Source organism: Tyto alba, unplaced genomic scaffold, assembly GCF_018691265.1.
Source record: "Tyto alba isolate M040663 unplaced genomic scaffold, T.alba_DEE_v4.0 Super-Scaffold_33, whole genome shotgun sequence".
In the NCBI taxonomy this organism is placed as follows: Eukaryota; Metazoa; Chordata; class Aves; order Strigiformes; family Tytonidae; genus Tyto; species Tyto alba.
The window spans coordinates 5,611,157-5,631,989 of NW_024881308.1; the positions used below are offsets into that span (position 1 = coordinate 5,611,157).

General features: G+C 44.3%; 1 long non-coding RNA gene across 1 annotated transcript; it reads left to right on the plus strand.

Moving 5' to 3' along the window:
- Positions 1 to 557: 557 nt before the first annotated feature.
- Positions 558 to 17,098, plus strand: LOC116964311. Its single transcript, XR_004408687.2, has 4 exons — positions 558 to 700; positions 1,358 to 1,543; positions 13,921 to 14,049; positions 16,998 to 17,098. It is a non-coding gene; the product is annotated as an uncharacterized LOC116964311 (long non-coding RNA).
- Positions 17,099 to 20,833: the final 3,735 nt, after the last annotated feature.

Consider the following 20,833-nt stretch of genomic DNA (forward strand, 5'->3'; position numbering starts at 1 on the left):
CTGCCCGGGGCAGGGGGTTGGGACTGGGTGGGTTTTAAGGTCCCTTCCAACCCAAATCACTGTATGATACTTTCTACAATTCTCTGATTCTGTGCCACAGGCCCTGCTCATGGCTCATGGACGTGATTGTGAGCCCTGTCAGGTGCAGCTATCGGTTACAAATTACCAGCTCCTGGCACTTAGGAGGCGTTTAACAGGATTTTGATATCTGATTTCCTCTTCATTTTGCTTTGTTTGATCCCAGTTGATTTAATCACAGATTATCTTTTGTCAGATAGAAAGTACCTGTGTAATGAAACAGCAGTACTGAATGTAATGTTACCTCCTGAAAAATAAGGCCTGGATGGAAAATTAAAGAACATGTCAGGAGAGATGGTTGGAATGAATAGGCCAGCAGTTCTGAATCAAAGGGCCTGGGATCCATTCACAGATTTAGCCACCAAGTTAGTGTTTGATCTTGGACATGATATTTCATCTCTCTTTGGTCTATTTAAACTGTGAGCTCTGTGGGGCAGGGCTCATCACTCTGTGGCTTCGTAGTATGTGGAATGTGGAAAATATTTGTCTTTTAGATTGCATTTGGCTTTGTATTTAAAAAAAGGAATGCAACCTCTTTCTTTTACAAGAAGAAGTACAAGATGTCTTCCCCAGGTTTTCAGAACATGGTCACTCACATCTTCAGTTCTAAAAACCAGAGCTGGTAAGTCTTTGTGTTTTTAAAATTATAATTTCAATATTGACTACTTTTATTTCAGCCTTGGACACCATATTCTCAAACATAGATGAATGCAGTTTTTTAAAACTCTGAAAAACACATTTTAGAAAGAAAAGTTTGTGGGAAGTCTCCCTGTTCCTGTGGGAGGTAAAAAAGGCAGAATTTAGCAGCCTCGGCAGATTTAGGATTGTGTTGAAGGGATCAATCTGTTTCAGATTGGATGCCTTAAACACTTAGCAGTTACTAGAGTGAAGCACTGGTAGCTGGATAGGGGCTGCCAGGGCTTGACAACAACAACGTAATGTCCGATGAGTTCATGAGCACTGTGCCAGCGGTGCCACAAGCAAGGGCGGGGGTAGCATCTAAGTATTCAGGGCATATTTTTCCCATGAAGCCTTCATAAAATGAGTGGTTAGATCCACAAACTGCTACAGGATTAAGCAGAACCAGATCTTGTACTTATTACGCAGAAATTATTTTTTAGCTGTACCTTGTCACAGAGGTCCACAGAGATACATTGATGCCCATGTCCACTCATTTTGGTTAGTGTTATGCTCCTAAATTCATTTATGGATCTGGGCCTCTGACCACTGGCTTCTGTGTAATGACATAGTATCTTTCCTCCATCTTCTCTCTTCCTAGACTGCAAGAATTAAGGAAAAGCATTCCACCACCATCCCTCAGTTTTCCCAGTTCTCAGCAGGGAGAGGTGCCCCTCTGAGCTCTCGTCTGATTGTCTCCCAGTGAAGTCAAGGCCAGTCATTTGCCCACCCAAAACTCAGCCCAAGCACCGCTCCTTGGAGGACCACCCATGGAAAAATATAGCCTGTAAGACCTGTATTTCTCAAACTCATAGTGGGATGAAAATCAGTGTCTATATATCTTTCACATCCTTAATTGTAAAGTTGTTAACCTTGCATTTAGTGCCTGAATACTCTTGTGATGGGCGTAGAGATAAACCTCTGAGAGCCAGACATTGAAATAACATTGTGAACATTTTTTTTAACCCAGAGAGCTATTATTGACAGGGTGTCAGCTGCTGATGAAGGGCCCTGAAATATTTTATGGGATGTGACAGCTAATAAAACAGGTTGTTGTTTTTAATTGTTTGACAGGTAGCAGTGAATTGTGAACAGATGTGAACTGGGTGCAGAGGAGTCTGTAGGTTTCCCTGAATTTCTTCCACGTTTCACTGCCACCACTAACACTGAACATTAAAAGTATTAGTCTCCTAATTTTCAGCCTGTGCCTCCTGCTTTGGTCATGTTTGAAAATTGCACCATGCAACCAAAAGTGCTCTGCAAAATTTCTGGGTCCCAATTGGCCAAGGCAGGGGAGGTTGATTTCAGTACAGGAGGCGTTTTATGAAACAAGTCATATTTTTCCACATAAAGTTTTGCGAATGATCCTGTTGCAGCTGATTGCCAATTGCACAGATGGTGTGCCTCTGCTGCACTGAAGACCGCTCAAAAATGTCCTGAGACCTACGTCCTTATGACACTGCCCAAGCTAAAAAGCATCTGTATTGCAGGGTGGATGTGCATGCACACTGCATGGCAAGAAGGGAAATCTGGTTCTTTACATCCCACTGTGCAAAGCTGTGCTTTCCAGAGCTGATTTGGGTACAAAACTTATTCTTGGTTTCAGCCCCGTGCCTTGGCTCCTTCAGCCTGCTGCATAATTAGCTCTTAACACTTTCTATAGCGCAATGTACTTTTGGGAGGCTCCAAAGAGCTTATTATATCTCTGTTTAAGAGACCCAGAGGGACTGTGCAGGGCTTGCATTGTCTGAAATGAAAGATGTCTCATCAGGTTACACCTTTTAGCTCCTATCTGTATAAGCATGCTGATAAGTGGTGCTTTTTCTTCCTCCATCCCCCCACTCTTTCCCTAATATAATCTTTGCCAGATCTAGTCAAAGCAGAATAGCTGCAGGGGATTCATTAATCCTAGTCTGGAGCTAGCCACTACCACCACCAAATCATAAAAATAAAAAAACTAAAGCCTCAGTTTATTATTCACATAGTCTCCATCCAACCCTTTCTTCCTGCTCCCAGGGTACATTCCCCCCCACACTGGGACCCCTCCAGTTGCTCCATCCTCTCCCTAATCTTCTGTTAAACAGTTATCAATTCCCGAGGGAGACTTGGGATAAAATGACACTCCTCCTATGTGCCGAAAGCTGCCAGGGTTGTGTACACTGGCACCAGTGCAACAGAAACTAAGCCTTGGCCTCAAGCAATGTAACACCCAGATAAACAAGTCTGCCAGAAAGAGGCCGGGCTGAGGCTCTGGGCTCGCAGCACTCCGGGAGAGGCTGATGCAAACACTCCTGAGCTGCAGATAGCTGCAAGACAGGGTGTATCCAGGAAAGCCAGGCTGCTCTGTGGTGTTGCATCCCTCCTGGCAGCGGTCCAGTGCATCCCCCATGGCCGCCCTCCCCACACCACACTTGCCAGCCAAAGAGGTGTTCCCAAATTAAGCAGAGCAGAAGACACCGGCAGCAACTCAGTGCAGAGCTGGTCAGGGGAATCCTGCTCTGTTGCCTTGATGTATTTGGCCACAGGAACATGCTCGATGTGGGCAGAGGGGAATTGTTGGCTTGCCCCAAGCCTTGGTGGAAGGTTTGGTGTGGCTGGGTGCACCCTGGGGATGGCAGAGGCAGACCCCAACTGCGCCCACAGTTCGGATGCAAGATTGAAAGAACAGCAAAAAATCTGTTCTCTCCTCTACAACCTGAGAGTATTTCTGCATTTCTTAGCACTGGGCTGCAGGAGCACTGCGTGACCCGTGCTGCAAGGCCTCTGTCCGGCTCCTGAGCACTGACACCAGGCATGGAAGTCCTTCCTGCAAGGGGAGCAAGCAGAAGAGATCTGGGCTGGCAGACCATCCTCCAGAGGAGGACCGGGCTCTTTGTGTTCAAATCAAGAAGATGGCCTATCTGTGGGTGTGGGTGATTTGGATGCTCCCCCAGTCCCTGTATCCTGATTTACCCACGGTAAAACAAATTGGTTTTGAGAAGAATAGTGATCTCTAGATGCCAGAGTGCTGGACCTCTTCCTGCTTCCGCCAATGGGAGGAGGCAGGGCCAGAAGAAGATACCCCCCATCTTCTCCCCATCCTTCACTGAAGTGTTCCAGCTGCTATCCCTTTGCTTTTCCATGGCCTTTGGAAAGACTTACAAGCGTTCCTGTGCCCAAGGAATGATCACCAGGCCTCCAGAAGCGATAGGCACTCCCCAACTCCCGTCCTCCTACCGAGCCTGCCTGGGAAGCCTGTACCCACCCATCAAGGGCAGTTTTGCTTGTTCTGGGGGGGGAGGCTGGTTTGATCTGTGCCACAATCCCACCTTCCACCTGCGCAGGGCAGTTGTTGCAACTCGGGCCACAGAGCTGCTTGCACATCACAGACAGCTCAGCTGTGGTTGCTGCTGTCCACTGTCAGGTTGTACTTTATTAGGGTTTAGATGGATTAGAGGTGTAATGAGGACAGGATGCTCTAGGTACCCATTCCTGCCTTTCATGCGCTACAGAGTGCTGCAGAGAAGCAGGATGGGCCATGAGCTTCAGCTGTGCCATCACCTACCCCCCTTCCACCAAACATGCCAACAGTGGGACGTGGTGAAGACAATACCCTGGATGGTGGCTGCATTAGCACCGAGGCACTCTCTGAAATTGGGGTTATCCTCTCCTACCATTAGAATTGATCTGCTTTATGGAAAGCCATGAGCAGTGATGTACTTGCAAGACTGTCTGCAGATAACCTCTGTGACTGAGGGATGCACGGAGTGGAGTGTGTTTGCTATTTAAACTGGACTGCCTTTGGTGAGGAGAGAAAGTGCATCCAATTAAAAATACTCAGTCAGCATAGAAGCATATGCAGAAACGACAGCAAAGACCCATCTTGTTTTCAGTGAAGAGACTGGCAATCTTAACAAGAAGCACAGGCCATGTGGTGCCTTGTACATGACGTATGTTCAAGGGAATAATTTTGCAGAAGTGTACGGGATGTCTGTTTGTAGCCCTTGTTGCAGAAAACTGCAGTTTCATTATGAAGCCTATCAGCAGTACACAGTAACTGGAAACCACCATGCCAGTTTTCTTATGAAGCTTTTTTTTCTATCTTCAAATTGGAGAGGATGCCTGAGTACTAAGCTGGGAAGGGCACTTTAAATCAGAAAGAATGCTACACACCAGCTTGGCTTCATTTGGGGGGATTTAAGACTGATGAATGACTCAGGAAAAAAGTTTCTGCAAAATTAGACTCTGATTTCATCAGCTGAGGGACGGAACACCATCAGCTCTGTCACAGACTCTGGCTGCAGCAATCAGATGCTGCAGATATGAAACAGAGGCGAGCTGCTGTGAAACTGAGGGATAATTGATACCTAATAAGTTTAAGTGCTATCAGTGGTATTGTTAAATATAGTTAAATGCAGTTTATCCACCTCTAATTCAGTATTGATCCACTTCTCCAGTACACCAAGAAGGCTGAGTGTACTTGATTTTTAGTGCATCACTTCAGCATCACTAACTGCCCTGGAACCAGTGGGACCTTTTGGAAACTGTGGTTGACCTCAGTGATACCCACTCTGATTAGTTTAATGCAAGTCCTGTGATAACTGCAGTTTCATTAGTAAAGCTTCAGCTCCTTAAGTCATGCAACGATGTGAAGAACTCTTCTTCTCCTTGTTTCTTTAAACATTTATAACCTCCATCATGACACTGAAAAAGGCTCAAAACTCTCGGCCCTTAAATCTCAGGACCTAAGATTCAAATCAAAAGGCTTCGACAATTATTATTCTCTGAACCCACAAGCTTTCAGCGAAACTCATTGCCGTTTTGCAGCCTGACTCATGCTCCCCGATCGCCCGAGGCTGGCAGTACTGCTTCCTCCTCCCTCCCCCGTGCGGCGCCCGGCTCTTCGACGTGGAGCGGGGAAGAGGCGTCGAAGCTGCGGCGGGGCGCGGGGGCTCAGCCGCACCGCCCCCAGCCCCCAGCACCGCCCGCAGCCCCCGCCCTGAGGATCCTGCAATTTAAAGCTGGACCGGGCAGCGCAGGTGATTACTCATCGCAAATGATTTGCAGCTTCCACTGCCAGGGCTTTGTCAGTTAGCCACGGCGGCAGAGAAGAGTCGGCTTCGCATTGGCAACGGACCGAGCTGTCCCTATTTCTCCTCTGCGTGCTTTGAAGCATCAATTCTGCCAACCCCCCAATGCAGACTCTGGTCTGGGGACGTGTCAGACCAGTCAGGCTGCAGAGACCTCCTCAAAAGACAGCATCGCGGTCGTGGCTTCATCATACGCTCGTGACTTCCTGGCTTCACCTCGGAAGCTGTGTACCAAACCGGGGCAGAGAGCAAGAAGCAAATGTGCAAGGGATCAATCCTATGGCATGCCAGGCACCCTCCTCTTCCCGCTGGCTCCCACTCTCAGCACCTTGCAGGATCAGGCCCTTTCTTATGAACTGTCAAGTCATTATCGTCTTTCCCTGTTTGGCATTTAACGTCTCTTGGCAAAAGATTAATGAATTGACTGGCTTTCAACAGGTTTTATGAAGCAAGACAAGAGCATGCCAGCACAGACAGAATATTAAACACGTTCAGCAGGGAAACCTCGCACGCCTGTTGTGTGTCGTATGTGTATGTAGGCACGAAGGGCTCCGAGGGAACCGCTGGCTCAGAATGTCAAGCAAGGGGGAAAATTGCAATAAAAGCAACAGGTGGCCTGTAGCTTGCTGCCTTACCTTAGATGAACCTTCAGTAAAACTGCTCTGAGCCTGCTGATTTCACACTACCCCCACCTCTCCCCCCCAAAGATGATCACTCTATATATTCACATGATGGAAACATATGATTTAGGGATTGGGGGATTTAAAGTATCGTTCATATTTCTGTGGTTATTTCACCCCGATGTAAGTGCCCTCCCAGCCATGCCATCAGCGTTTGGGTGCACAGTCTCACTTTGTCACCTGCTGCAGCAGGCAGAGCTGTCTGCACCAGCGAGAGGAGGGAGAACTGTGAGAGGTGCCCGAGTGATTTATACAGGAATAATTCAGCCAAAGAGTTCTGGTGACTTCAGAAACCACCAGAGCAGAGACCTCCCCAAACCAGATTTTATGCCATGTAACACGTCTTTCGGTTGTTTTGTTTTTAAAATATATGGATTGAGTGTTGATTTAGGTCTTTAAAACAAATGAACCATTTTATTCAAGTAATAGCTGTGTTAGCAGTGACTGAAACTATTGCAGTGCTTATTTGCACGCGAGGATAAAGTAATGGAATTTCAGGCCTGATGAGATCAAGCCGAAATGCTGCTGAGTGTTAAGAGAAATTTCAGTTCTGGACCTACTTTGAACTCTACAACTCACATCCCAGACCCAGATTTTTAATCCTCTTTGGTAATTGGAAATACGTGGCACAGCACATCTGTTTGTGGAAGGTTTAAAGACAGAAAGACGTAGCCTTTTGTTATGATGTTAGAAGGTCCTGACACTGTGAAGTGCTGAGAGGTGCAAGGAATTTCTAATTCCCATGGATATGAATGGGAAATAAATTTGGTCAGCATCTCACAGGTTTAGACTTATTAAGACAATCGGAATGATGTGATGGTTTACTAATTGTTGCCTCTCCCCTTATAATATTGCATGGTTACTTGAATAGAAGTTAACAGTGCCAGATCCTCAGCTGGAGTCAGCTGGACTAGATCCATGGGAAACTAAGGGTGAGACTGTATACCATGTCTCTAACGCCATGTGGGATTTGTAAACCTCCCTGGATCCTTGGCCTAGTCCTGAAATATCTGTTCAAAGTAACCAAGAAAAGCAATTCACAGTCAGGAGCTCCTTTGGAAAATACCTAGGGGAACCCACGGATCGGAAAAGGCAATAGCCACTGCTCTAAGAGGGGTACCAAAAGGTGCAGGAGGTGTCCCGAGGCTTGTGATGATAACCCGTATGAGTTAGCTGTTGCAATGTTGGGACGGCGTGCTGTGGGTTCATGGTGTGACACACAGCCCTTCTCCTCGCACACCCTTTGCTCCAGGGCTTGCCAGGGCACTGCTGGCCGCAGAGCAACGCTGCCTGTCTCCAGCTGCAGCACGGGCAGAGCCTTCGCAGCTACGCAGAGGATCTGCGAACTCAGAGTAACGTCAGTGCAGACAGGCAAGAGGGAAACGGCAGAGATCTCATCCCATGTCCTTCCTTAACAGACTGCATGGAGATTTATGACACATGGCATGTTACACAGGTAAACATTTCCACTCACATTTACTACACAGTGAAGTTATCACACACCACTGCTGCTGCCAGCAACCCATATGACAGGGACAGGAGAGGCGGTTCCTTTCAGGTGACAACACTCAGTGGTAAAAATTAGAGGCATCCTATTTCTTTTGGTATTAATAATGAAGTGTGCCACTGTGAATTGGAGCTAGACTTGCAGGAGTCGTTCCTATCTGGCTGTGCTCCTGAGGCCAGCTATATGGTATTGAATCCAGGATAAACACAGTTAGCATTGGGGATCCTCCCTGGCAGTCTCAGGGGTATCTGTAAGTTGATGCAGAATCTAAAAGACACTTTTTCCCTCCACATGGGTTGTGCTGGAATGAGACTGTATCACCATGTGAGGATGCCCTCCCTCCCTTTTTGCAAACAGTTACGGGAATGCAGGCTGCCACATGGATATTCAGTTGATACATATACATACAAACCATTATGTTCCCTTGCACAGGGTTCAGCTGACAGTCATTTTGCAAGCGGTTTTCTTTGATACGACATCATGATCAGCATGTTCTAACTGGAACGGTGACATCGTTCCACACCTTGAACCGCCCACATGTATATCACCAGATGCAATATCCTTGTATAGGTAGGAGTTTCCCAGAAGAAAAAAAGCCCTGACTGAACCTACTTAGGGAGCTTGCAACACCGTGTTTTCTGTTGTGTCTTTGACATTTTCTGCCATTATGGCTACGGCCATGAAGTGAAGCCTTTAATGGCACAGAAGTTATGAATACGAGGCATGCTAGGCAGGCATTACAACAGACTTCCACCGGTAGGAAGTACGAATGACACGTTACAGCTTTTGTAATGTCCCATTTTTCCAGGTATAAATTCCCCACAGCCATCCTAAACCTGTATTTTTTACATATATGCATTTAAGAGACTGCATTGGTGCAGCAGTAGTTTTCATGCTGACACCAGCATTGGGGTACACTTAGGCACAGTCTTTTGAGAATTTGGATTAAGCTGTTGTCTTCTAGAGTTGTAAGTTGAGAGCTTTCCATGATCAGAAATAAAAGACACTCATAATACATATTTAAATGCAGCTTGGATTTTTATTTAATATTTTTTTTCTTTGCTTGTTTATTTAGTTAGTTTTCATCACTATGTTTCCTCAAGGCTCTTTTGCAGAAGGGCTGGCACTCAGAGCTTGCACACTACAGCAGGTCACGATGACCACATCACTCCGCAACATCAAAGCACTCTTTCGATACCCCGGAGGATTAGGCTCTCTGCACAGAGGGAAAATGCGCATGTATTTATTTCCATGAAAAATATTCTCCATGCATTTTGTGGGGGTAAATGATGTGGCAATCAAACCGCGTCACATCACCTGCCTTCAAAAATATTCACTTCGTATGCCCCCATCCACTCTGCAGGAAGTGTGTGTGGGTGCAGGCGCTGTCACAGAGGGTGGGTGGCAGCTGTGGCCCCCCCAGCCCCCCCTGCTCCCTGCCACTGCTGTGCTTTGTGTCTGTCGGGCCTCTGCGACAGCCCGGCTGCCGATGCTCACCGCCGCTGGGAACACACAGAAGGTGTCACTACGCAACAGGTGAAATGGGTATTTATTTGCCAAGCAGAGGCAGAGGGGGAAGAGATGTAAGTCCCCACTTTACACACACACACACATCTGCAGTGTGTCAGTGTTTCAAAAGCACAGTTTAAGGGCACGTGTGATCTCTGCTGCAAAATGAATGGCTGTTCTCAGCCAAGAAGGCTAAGCAAACCTGCACGAGTGACAGATTTATATGCCATTGCATTAACGGATAAACCAACAGTTTAAATACAGTTTGCGTGCTCAGTGTGGAGCAGTTCTATACCCTGGTTCACACCCATCCACGCAGGGTTAACTGGTGAATAGTAAACAAGACCCCTACAGTGCACCCGTTCATAGCCTCATCTATAGCACACCAGCCTCACTTTTTTACCAAACTGAGCTGTGAAACTCTTACTGTCTGTAACTTTAAATCCCTATCAAACCTCTTACCTGATAGAAGTACCCTGGGCATGCCCCACACCCCCATCTCCCCATCAGATCTTGTAGCATTAATGCTTATGAGATAACAACAGCTGTCATCAGATATCACCACAACAGCCTACTTTGTCTTAGGAAGAGTCATGGTCACCAGGCGCCCCAGGAACGAGCAGAAATCCATCTCAGGCAAGGGGAGGTTCTTCCTCAGCCATGCCAGTGCCATGTAGCATCCTCAATAAAAAAGCGTGCTTGCTGTGCAAGTATGCTGCTTTAAAAAAAGAGGATACTTGCGGTTGTGAAGTCTCCACAAATTTTTATTAAGTCAACTCACTCTACTCCCTGCTGAAATGTAGATGATCATCCTGAAAGATGCTGTAAAACCTTTGTGCAAAGCAAGATCTGAGACAATTTCTAAGGTTTCTGAGAAACCAAGTTAACTCTGGGGTGGGGAGGGGATTGTAGCCAAAGGACTTGTTGGACCAATTTCAAAATATTCCTTGAAAACACAAGAAGGAGCAGGAGTGTATGAGTGTGTGTGTACACATACATATACATCTCTTTCCTTTCCTTCCAACAGCTTTTCCTGCTCATCCTCTCCCTTAATTGAGATTTTTTAGCTCCAGCAGTGGATCACAGCAGTAATTATTTTCTTGATCTCTTGCCACACACTCTCTTTCATCTAAACTATTTCACCCACTCACTTTTGTGCAACTAAATGAGACACAGCAAACACGTGAGTAGTGAATTCACACAGCAGAGGGAATAGGAAAATTCAAATCGGGGCAGCAGGGCTGTTTCCAGGCTTGCAGGACTCCATGCAAAGTGCCTTTTGGGCTCTACACAGTTTCTTCTCCAATTGTAATTTATTTTTCCCCTGTCCAAAAGCCCGTGTTTCCCACCCTCACCATGCCAGAACCCTTCATGGCACTTAGAAATGAATGTAGACACTCTGTTCAAATTACTGGGAGAAAATAAGAAGAACTCCTGATCTCTAGAGTTTGATATAGACATATCCTGGCATTCTCCTTGCTGCTTTAACCTGAGTAATCTGTCCAAAATAACTGCCATTGATTCATTTCTGTTTTCAGCAAAACAGAGGTTTGATTCTTTCTGGTGGAAAAATGTTTTGTCAGAAATATTTTGACTTTATTTCCAAACTGTGAAGCACTTGATAATTCCTTTCTGTAATTATTATGCATTTTTTATGTGTCAGGGAGAACACTGAAATGAAAGGGATGCACTGCTCTTGGCAAACCTGATCTTCTTTCCCCATTGTTTCTTTTCCGTAGCTGAGGGAGGAATATATCATTTTGTTCAAGAAGGGAAAATTCCTGCTATTTTCAGTGCTGTGAACACTGGGAGTTCAATGACATGCAATCACTGTTCTTGCCAATGCAACGGGACACCAGTTCAGCTGTATTTTTGGCTCAGTCCTGTGCTTTCTAGGAACCACTTCACAGCACCACCACCACCTATTAGGAGTACAAGGGAAGGGGGCAGAACCCTCCTGTTGCAGCACCCTATCCCTTTTTCACACCTGCACTGAAGCTGACTTTCGAAAAAGCAATGCAACAGCGCAGAAAACGTCGGGGAGTGCATTACCTTCCTACAAGGGGTCATTGCAGAGATCCTCTTCGTGCTGCACTTCAGCACCGTGGCTTTGCTCGTGCACGCCGAAGTTGGCACCGTGGCTCCCCAGCTCCCAACACAAACACTTGTGCTTGTTCTGGAAGGAGGGTACCGCCTGCAGCGTGCTCAGGGAACCCCGCTCGACCTCGCAAAACCCCTCTAGGGGTCATCTGTAGTTGTTAAATGTTTTTCTTCCTCCGTTTCACTTTGTGTCCCCTGTGAGTGGCAATGACAGAAGCCAGAATTTAGTTCTAGCCTTTGATATTCCGAGTGTCTGCTTTTCAGCTGTGGCTTTCTTAAACCTGAATGATAGCAAGCAAAACATCCATTTCTACAAAGCTGCTAGCAGACTTCAAGAGCAGCAACTCTAAAAATGTGGGAAGTTTCCACCAGAAGTAGTCCTTTAATGGCAGTCGCCAAATACTACCTATAATGAGAAAGCAACAGGTCTGAGACTTGGTGTTAACCTGACATCTGTTAACATCTTCTTCTTTATCTGGAGGGGTTTTTTGCTATCTGGGAAAAAGCCTGACCCTGAATAAGTGCCCATTGGAAAAAAAAAATAAAAAAGAAAGCCAGACAATTCAGAGGATGGGAGGATGAAAATGCCTTCAACTTCCTATAAATATGGCTAAAAGTGTCACTCAGGGACTCAAGAGTTGTCACTCTTGATATTCTTCCAGATGATCTTTTAGTTTCCTTTATTTTATTCAATAATACCCTGTCCATATGGAGTCCACAGGAAAATTATGCCTGGGAATTTGAGGATTCTCAGGGAATGCTGTGGGAGGGAATTTAAGGTAGGCTGCCTAAGCCACAATTAACTAGTGAACTCAGAATTTGAACATTTCGAATTTTCTTTAATATCATAAATTAACTTTTATAGAACCATAAACAGCAGATCAGACAGTACTGGCAGGTGTGCCATGGGCAGTGCTGACAATCTGCAGTCATGAGAGCTTGTAGAAACTTCTTCCTGCAAAATCACTGAAGTTAGGATAGCAAAACCAGATGAAGATCCAGACTCACAACCAGCATCACCTTGGCGCTAGCATCCTGGCATGGCTAAAGTAATATAATTGCCCTTCAGTAGTGTTATACTGTTACTAAACAGGTTATTAAGCAAAAAGGGAAATTAGCTCTACTATTAAAAATCTTTTTTGTGATGATAGAACCATTTTGTACATTAGTGTTACCTTGCTGGGAAAGTAAACCACCTTCCTCAGCAATACAAACCCACCAGTAGGAAGACTGAGAAAAAATAAGAGCCGAGAGGCAATGATTATTTTGACCTGTGTGGTTTCCCCACTTTCAGATCCAGCTCCTTGGCATCAGACAGGGTGTCAAACTCCCCAGTACACACACAGAAAGTCAGCAAAATAAGAGACTGTTTCTCAAGCTGCAGGAAAGATGTTTACTGTGTTTCTAGAAAAATATCTCTAAATATGGAGTTTCTAGGGATGAATTAAACTGTTCCCATGCCACAGTAGCCCAGGTGATCCTTTGCAAAACTGTCCACTGGAAAAAAAATCAACATCTGCCCTACACATTGAGGTGCAAAAGCAGGCAGGAGGACTTACCCCGCTGAAAAAAAGTCATCTTTCCTGAGTGCGTATGTTTAACCCAGGCTGCAGCCATCTGTTCAGAAGAGTGTGTCATCTTACAGCGCGCAAGCAAGTGTGTGTATATAGGAGTGTGTGTTTTTTGCTCCCTGACCTAGAATCATGCTGTTATATAAACCCTGGGATTATCAATAACCTCACATTACAAACCAGCTCCTGTTCAACTCATTAAAGGATTGTGTCTCTGCCTGTTCTGACTCATTTAGCCTCTTTGGCATTCTTTCTGTTAATGAAGATAGCAATTCATTACTCTGCCCTAGCTGAAACACCCAAAGGTTAACTCAGTTTTCCCTTTTGAAACGATTCTTTTACAACGGTATTGCAGCAGTTCCTTCTGCACTGCAAAACAGGCATCAGACCAGCCAGCAGCTAGATATTCCAACCTCAAATACTTGCTTCTGAAATTACGGCTAGATGTATCTGAAGTACCCAGACCTGGATTAAACCAGCAAACTTCCACCACCCTCAGCCCAAGCACTGTTCCCTCACTTTATCACGTTCGACATTACATCACCGCCTTGCAATGAAACATATAATCAAAAACCCAGAAGCTGACTCTCTCTGGGGATTTTGGAAGAACCAGTTTGTAGGGAGAAGAAGCTGAGATGTGACCTTGTTTCTTTAGGCTTTTGCCATACTGAGCAAAACAACTCTCCTGTAAGTAGGTTCATAACACTGTCCTTTTATTCTTTAACTAGCTCTACAATTCGACCAGGCCAATGGGATCAGCAAAAATTCTGCAAGAATTCTTCCTTGGAAATCCAGGAATTTGCTGTTCTGGTTCTTCTGGCTCTCGGCTCTTGCTCAACCTGCTGTATTATATAGAGGTATGCTCTGCTTCCCTCCCAGAAACTCATCCTACACAGTCCACTGCAAATGCTGAAAGTCTGCTTTACAGGCTGAAAGACTCATGTAATTTCTTATCTTTTTTTTTTTTATTTATTTATTTTCTTAATGGTCTTAGTGGACTTTGAGTCTAAACCTAAAGAAATCAGTCAGACTTGAAGGTGTAAAATTCCTCAGTGTTGGCCAGTGCCTCATGAGTTTAAATCCCAAGGTAGGGATTTAAATCTATCCAAGGATAGATTTAAACATGCTTCCAGTCAGAAAGTGATGTCTCTGTATAGCTAGTATCACCTGAAGACATACCAAAGTTTTGAGGGAAAAGCATTTTAATGGCTGAATAATTATTATTGCTCTCAACAGGTGAATTTCCAGGTCACTTTGTAAAGGAATAATCTGGACAAAACTAGAGTAAAGAAACAAGAACTAAACCAAACCCTCCAGAAATCACCCAAGGTTAGAGGACACCGTGGCTGGAACTTAAGCAAAACAAAACAAAGGGGAAAAAAGAATAATGGAAGAGAAGAAACAAAAAGAAATTAAAAATAGGGGGCAGTTAATTTTTTTTTTTTTTTTTTAACAAAGCTACAGGACTGCAGGCAAAACCAAGGAAAATTATGTTGCTCTTCCTGTGGAAAATTTATGAAATTCAGATTGAGAGAGTGTTCTGATCCGTCTGAGGTTGGCATTTTTATGGGGCTGGCTTCTCCAAGGCAGCCTATTACAGCCCCATTCAATAGTTCTAACCATTGTGGAAAAATGCCATGTGCCAACAGCTATTTTCCACAATTTTCTTCAGAAAATCTGAAAGAAATGCAGAAAATTGATTTGCAGCCCTGGCAGAGAGATAGAGAAACAGTAGCACAAGGCTGCAGGCCAGTAATTTATGTTTCGAATGTCACTGAGTGCTTTGCCTATAATTTCAGGGGAGAATGATAATAATTAAAAGAACAAACTCGCCAGTTGTTTCTTAAGAGGGAAAAAAGCTGAATGTAGTAAGTGTAGGGATTTCTTTAAGTGCTTAACTTTTCCAGTGGAGTTTCAAAAATTAAATATAGTAATAATATCTGTCATCCAAGATTATCCCAACAAGCTTTCCAATGTAGACAGGGGAAGCACTTCAACCACCACTAAAATGCAGCCACTGCTCGGATGAAACGTGGCAGCTCTTTAACAACAGGCAGCCCTCCGTGGCCCGTCAGTCCACAGACGTGGACCAGTGTTCAAATGCTGCCCTGGGACACGAAGAAGCTGCCAGTGCTGTCTCTGGGAGGGCAGGGAGGGCTCGGTCATTCCATCATGTCCCCACCCAGCACTGGTAAGGGTGGTGAAAAGACACCTGAGCCAGAGGTGAACAAAGGTCCCGCACCACAGATAGCCGAGTGGATGTGACAACTTGTATCAGGACTTGCTCATTTGGATTTAGCCTGGGATCCCTTGCACGATGCTGTGTTGCACCATTAAATGAGTTTTTCATGAGGGAGCAGTCTGTAGTAAATTGGAGCATACAAAGCCAGCACAGAGACAAGAATGAGAGTCAGTGTTATCAGAGCAACTGGCTCTATTTCTGTCTTAAAGTTCATAAGATGTAAAAGATTACCTCTCGACACAACATTGGCTCCAATTTAACGCCAGCAGTTGTTGCCTGGAGTGTATATTCACTATGCAGTGGTTACATATGAGGTACTTATTTTTGGTCTACACCAAGCCCAAGCCTCTCTTGGGCTGGTTCTGTAGCTAGCTGAGATACTGATTGAATACTGACTTCCAATTCAGCTCAGGTTGCAGGCTACATGCTTAGCTATAGAGAAACTGGGAAAGAACCATTGCAGCTTAAACCAGTCCTGTGACACCCTTCCTACCTATGGGTTCTTTGGCAGAGGACACAATACCAAACCGCAAACTATAGTTTGCCATAGCTAGATTTCCACAGGACCATCCCACGGGAATTTCTGAATAAATGGCTGAATTCACCTCCATCCTGTGTTTGAATAAAACTAAGTGTGCACACTCCTGTGTGCATGGCCCAGGAGGATGATTGTTCACCCTGCAAATACAATGTACTTTCCTATCAGTGGGAGTAGAAACCCAAACAGCAACTGAAATTGCAAAGGAAATACACAAGCCACACAAGCACTTCCATTTACTCTTTGGTAAAGTTAATAGAAATTAAGTGTATGCACCTAAGAGCAAATTTTCTTTATTATGAAAATAGGGATTATTTCCTTTACAAATTATTTTATTTGCCAATGGCTCTAATCTATACAGAAAAAAATGAACTTTAACTTTCCACATCCATTCTGACAGCCATAGGGATATTTCTCAAGGCATTTATTATACCTGCTGAAGACTTACAAGTAGTATTTTATATATTTCAGAAAACTAAAGGAATGGTCATATTTCAGCAGGTGGTCTTAAATGGAGAGCAAAAACTAAATATTGTATTTATGAAAACAATAAAATCAATAAATAGTCAAGAGATCAAAATAAAAAATTATGGGCTGAGGAGGTATTTCAATTCTATATAAAGACTACATTTTGTCTAGATTTTTTCAAACAAAGTAAATCACAGAATCTTTATGGATACCAGCAATATCATTTGGAGATAAATGGCTTGCAGATATTCGTTTCTGACTGGGTAATCATTGACCCTTTGACTATTGACCATTTGTCCACAAATCATAATATTTACTAAAAAACAAAGGAGATTATATACTGCTACATGTATTCACCTTTTTGCAGCAGAAATTTCTCCTGATAGTGTCTCATATTGATTATGAACGGGACTTGAATGAGGACATAGTATAGTAAATTTGTGTATCAGTGCTGCCCCCAAATGCTCTTTCTTCCTCCAGAATCTAAATCTTCATTAAAAATAAAAATAATTTTATACCTCTTCTAATAAGTATAAGATTATGTATTCCTTTAATAGGAGGAAAATTTTGGAAAAGTATTTGGCTGTGAATGACGTAATCTACGCCTGCCTGAGTTCGAAGAGAGCCTGAAGAACAGTATAAATAACGAAGTCCTGTATTCATCTCAGTCAGGTATTAACTCATTTTGCTTCTTAGCAACACATGTAAGAAAGCAGAGGGTGATCTCACAAATTGCTGTGCTAACTTGTTAGAAATTCCCACTGGAAACATTCAGAAGGAAAATTATCTGCAGGTATCACACTTTGAATTTCCCAGCAGCTTCCCTGGATACATTTTGCATTGTGGAGGGGTAACAGCAGCAAAAAACCCTCAGAGAAATGCAAAGCCCATGGAAAAGGATATCTGGATCTACCTTCTATGTGTTACTAGGGTTGAAGTGTGCTTTGCTGGACACAGTAATCCCATCTCAAGTCAGAAATACTTGGTAAAAAGTAGATGATCCTGCCTAGGGCAAGGCCTTTTGCTCATTCTTAGAACTGGTACACTCCTGAGAAGTGGCCTTTAGTACTAGTTTTTGATTGCACCAACACAATTGCACACATTGCTGATTTAACTGAGGGCAGAATTTGACCCTTAAGCCTTGTTAGCTCCACACAATGTCAGAGGTGCTTTGACCACGGGACCTGTTTGAAGCCTTATAATAGTATGCTATCATATAATAAATATGTGATTAACAATTACTAAGCATTACTTAATGAAAGGTTTTCTTGCTTTTTCTGTTTATATCACTGTGTATAATTTGAACCTTGGATAATTAAATGCTACATAAAATATTCCAATACTAGCGATCCTGGGAGCATCTTTTTGAACACTTGGCAACCTGGTAATGGTTTGTCATTAACAATCATGCCCTAATGTGACATTCCACTTCAGCAGGCTCTCTGAGAAGGTCTTTTTTTTTTCCTCTGCAGCAGGGAGATGAAGACTGAGTTATCCAGAAGAAGCAGGTGTTGCAGCGTTGCTCCCTGTGGAGGTTATTTCAATACCCAGACGTCATTAGCACTGAGATACAGTACGTTGTAGTACAGTAAATGCGTCACATTGCACTGGCTTCCACGGTACTCTAGTGCATCCTGCCATGTATCATTGCAGGTTTCTGTCAGCAAAGGTTGTTTGAAAGGGAGGGACTAGTCACCGTAAGCAGGAACTGCAGAGCAAAGAGGAAGATTGTAATCTTCTTTTTCCCTGTTTTACAGATGCTATCTTCTTTGTACACACTAGGTATTGAGATAAAAGCAAAATACTACAAATTCAGAAATCACTGGGTCCAGTTTGGATAACTGTATAAACAGCAATATTAGCTGAAAACAACATTATAAGTAATACTGTGTTACAGTAACATCTCTGATGGTGTACCAGTGCACCAGTGGTTTCACCAGGGAAGGATTTAGCCCTGCTCTTGCATTGCCCTGTGCTTGGCTAATGATATTATTTCTGAATAGGTAACATCTTCCATGAGAGGAGGTGGATGGGACATGGATGCAGATGTCTGTGCAATGTCTTTCTTGCCATGTGGTAGAGGCTAGACTAGTTCTCCGGACCTGCAAGTCCTTAAGCTCCTTGTCCCCAGGAAACCTGCCCCAGATTTACAGCACTTTAGGACGACAAGATAATTCAGGTTCGAAGGGACCTCAGGAGATTCTACTAGATCAGACCAGGCTATTGAGGGCTTTCTCCAGTCTTGTCTTGAAAACCTCCATGATGGAGATAACACGGCTTCCCTGGGCAACCTCCTCCACTGCCAGCCTGTCCTCCTTGAGGAAGGTGTCCTGGTGAAGGCCCCTTGTTATGGTGCCAACAAGCATGCAGAGCAAGTGGAAATTACACCCCCAGTGAGTACAGAGTGATGTAGCAAGGAAAGCAATTAGCACGATCATGCAAGATAAAACAGGGATGAATTAGGCAGGCTTGTCTACACTGCTGTCTTGAATTACACCTAACACAGAGATAACCTGATCTAGCCTTAAACTTGCAACTGGTCCCCATGCTCGTTAGCTGAGTGGACACTGATCATTTTTGGCCACAGCCCCTGTTGCTTAAGATTTGACTGTTCTGTTTAGAATAACTTTAGTTATTCGACTCCTTCTGTCAAGCTGTCTCCTCTTTCATCACCTAAGTTAACTCCGCTATCCTTTACACCCCTGAATAGCATTATTTAATGTCTCAGTTGGAATGAACAGTGAAGTCTCTCCCCTGAATTAAGCTGGGTTTGTGTAGCTTTGCACGAAGTCTGGATTGATTTAGTAAAATCTGATATTGGCAATGCATGAGGTACCGGCTAGTTTTACTGTGCATGATGGGGTAGGAAAGTATGGCTAATACAACAAGGAGGAAAACACAAACCTTTGGTACATGGAAGTAAAACCAGGTAGAAACAGGTACACTTAATGAAGCAGTTCAGAATGAAATGCTGCTTCAGCTCTGCAACTGTAAATCTAAAGTAAGAGAAAGCCCCCACAGACACTCAGCGAGCTGATGGAGCAATCTGAAGTTACTCCAATCAACATCTGTTTCAGTGGGAGCAGAACTTGCCTTGTTGTTGTTAGTACAAGTCACAGTTTACACAGCATGAAGTGTTTCAATTTCATAATGAGGTTTGCATTTGAATGTGGGTTTCTGGGAATACAAGAAGATAATTTTATCTAAACCGATTTATCCACCCCTAACAATTTTTGCCCAGCAGGTCACAGATGCCGAGTGGAGATTCACTAGTGGCTCTGCCTGTGTATTCGCAGGAGATGCCTTTTTTAATTCCTTAGCAATTTCTTTGTTACTGGAGGATGAGAACAAAAGACTGGCTGAATGAAGGGAGGCATGACCCCTGTGTCTTAATAAAATAAAATCCTCTGGGGCTGGCCCAGAGGTTATGCTTCCATTGCCATGGGAGAGACCTGGATTAATTCCTGCTCTGGTCCTTTGCTCTGAGGACCAGCAGCAGCAGTGTGGGGTGTTGCAGAGGTTTTGGACAGTGATACTCAGCAGTGACCTTTCTGATTGATGGTGGGGCAGTGTGGATGAGCCCTGGGGGGACCCAGCCCTCCTCAGACGGGCAGCATCAATGGAGGGAAGTGGGGACGGATGACAGCCCAGGGAAAAGATGAGGACTCAGGGCTCTTCTGGGGGCACGGGAGTTGTCCTCAAGTTTAAAAAGCAAAAAAGCATATGAAGTGACACACCCCACTGCCATAGCTAGGCAAGATGGGGGAAATTCAACAACATATTATTTGCTGGAAAGAAAACGTACTTTTTTTTTAAAATGTGGCTCTCAGTGAAAACCACGTTTATAAAATTTCAAACAATGTATGTTTTGTGGTTGTTGGGACTGAGCACAGCACTCCTCACGGAGCTTTAAATCATTTCATATGAATGCAAAAGCCCTCTCTGCTTTGCTGAATCGAGAGATCTCCAAAAAAGCCTGAATGTGAAAAGAAAAGTAACAGCTGAAAATTCCAGCCAGCGGGTTCGAGTTTTCCAAGGCCTGTTTGCTTTGGCCTGCCTCTGCCATTCCTTTCTTTCTTTCTTTAGAAGTGTGAAACTGGTTGGTCGCTGGTATTTGTTCTGCGGTCTGTGCTAACTGTTCCATCTGTGTAAACTCCAACTTGCCAGACTGGGAGTTTAACAACACTTTCCCTTCAGCTGGAAGGAAAATGAAAGTCCCGTTAAGTGGCACTTTGAAGCTTTGCAAAACACACTGCGCTGAGTTTAAACGTAGAGCGGGAAGGTCTGCTCCTGCCCAGGGCTGCTCCTTTCCATCAGCACAGGATCAGCCCCGGGCTGGAGCCGGCAGTGGGTTTGGGGGCTGCACACTCAAAGCATCTCACGGCATGCTCAA